Consider the following 2,063-nt stretch of genomic DNA (forward strand, 5'->3'; position numbering starts at 1 on the left):
TAGAAATACATATTTTATTTTAATTCAACAGAAAATGTATTACACAAACATTTGGGCTACAACAGCGTAACATTAATGGAACATAAAATAATTTGAAAAATATCTCTTGAGAAATATATTTTTTTTCACACTCTATACACTGGTTTATTTCTGCTGTTAATGCGTGCGTCCACATCACATTTTAGAATCAAACTAATACTTAAGAACTACATGTTCTCATTAGAGTTTGTGCCTTATCAGCAAGGGAAAAACAATAAAATCAATCACCCACAAACATTTTTAATAATCTGTAAAAATGTCCACACAAGAGGATGCTGGCTTGAATATTTTCAATGTTAAGATGTGTTTAACTGATATTTTAAACCAGCGGTAAAATAAAGCATAGATAAGAGGATTCAGACCAGAATTAACATACAAAGTCCATATTAGAAATGTCATTGTGGCAGAAGAGATTATTGTAGTACCTGTTACAGACAATATATAGTATGGAATATAGCAAAGCAAATAAACTGTCACAATGATTCCTAATGTCAGAGCAGCTTTGCTCTCAGATTTCCTCTTCATTGAACCTTCTATTTCACATTTACCGCTCTTCATTAGAGAGTTTATAACTTTCACCTGCCGATGTACAACATAAAATATCCTCAAATACAAAGTTATAATTAGAGTACAAGGTAACAAGAAGGAAAAGAACAAGTCAGTGAATGTCCATGAGAAACTTATTACTAAATAGCACTTTCCATAACATACATCCGGTCTTTGGGAAGCTTCAAAATATCTGCCACTAATTAAATAGCCAATATTGTAGGTTGAGGAGAAAAACCAGCAGAGACAGATGCTTACTAAAATTTTAGTTGTGGTTATTTTCTGTGGGTACAGCAAAGGGTGACATACAGCAACATAACGATCAACAGCAATTAAAACTAAATTACAGATAGATGTTGAGATAAGCAGTCCCATGATTATCATAAACGCATCACAGAAGGTGTCTCCAAAGTACCAACATGTCTCAATCAGCTTGATGGCCTCCACAGGCATCACGATTAGTCCAACAAGCATGTCGGCCACAGCCAGAGAGAGAATGATCAGGTTGGTTGGAGTGTGAAGCTTCTTGAAGTGAGAGATGGAGATGATCACCAGCAGATTCAGAAACACAGTCCAAGCTGACAGCAATGAAAAAAACATACATGATACTGTATTCATGACTTAAGCGTTTTTCCTTGATACATGATGAGTTGATGGTAGGAAAGCAGTATTGAGTCTCGTGATCCTCTGTCTCATAGGCCATGAGTGAGTCTCCTCCTGTTAGGAGTTTGTTCTGCGCTCCTTACTGTCCTTTCATTTATACAGTGTCTGGATCAGACTGATCATCTACCGCCCACTCTGATGCTGCATAATGATGTAATTATTTTATTTTAATAATTAAACCTTGACAGTGAAGTTGCTGAGCATAAAAGATAAAACACTGTAAAAAATGTCAGACCTTTGTTGGATTACAAATTTATAAAATGATAAATCTAGGTTCCAATGTAATAGTATATAAACTGAAACAGTGTGTTTTACATTTTGAGGTACAGATGATGACATTCTAAGATGAAGTCAGGCAGCCCAGGTGTCTGAGACATTAACCTTTTGTCTTTAGGCACTTCCTGACCATTTGGGTGATACTGTCAGGCTGATTGGATTAGCACCTATGCATTTGAATCACACTGTTATGCTGATGATGTCAGGGCTAGGGAAATTCTGGTAATGGGCCGATTCCTGTACTGTGTTTGCATGCTTTGTTTAGATTGTCTCCACCTCTGTATCCCTCCCCCTCGAAATGTATATAAACTACAATGTATACTGTTTGAGTCAGACTTGGATGACTACAGCGACTACTGCGAGTTCTCAATAAAGAGTAACTTATCCCAAAGTCTCCTGGTCTCTGCTTTGACGAAGGAAAAAGTTTCCAACACCTTCTAGTCACTAGAAAATTTTGAGTTGGGAGGGGGTTTTTTTTAAAAGTGAAATTAGAGAGAGAGAAATAAAACCCATGCAATTTCCACATCAACAGGTGTCAA

At 36.5% G+C, this 2,063-nt stretch overlaps 1 pseudogene across 1 annotated transcript; it reads right to left on the bottom strand.

The window, feature by feature from the left end:
- Positions 1-279: 279 nt before the first annotated feature.
- Positions 280-1,288, bottom strand: LOC306866236 (trace amine-associated receptor 13c-like; annotated as a pseudogene). The gene has a single exon. The product of its transcript is annotated as a trace amine-associated receptor 13c-like (transcript).
- Between the last annotated feature and the right edge of the window lie 775 nt (positions 1,289-2,063).

Source organism: Barbus barbus (genome assembly GCF_936440315.1).
Source record: "Barbus barbus genome assembly, chromosome: 47".
In the NCBI taxonomy this organism is placed as follows: domain Eukaryota; kingdom Metazoa; phylum Chordata; class Actinopteri; order Cypriniformes; family Cyprinidae; genus Barbus; species Barbus barbus.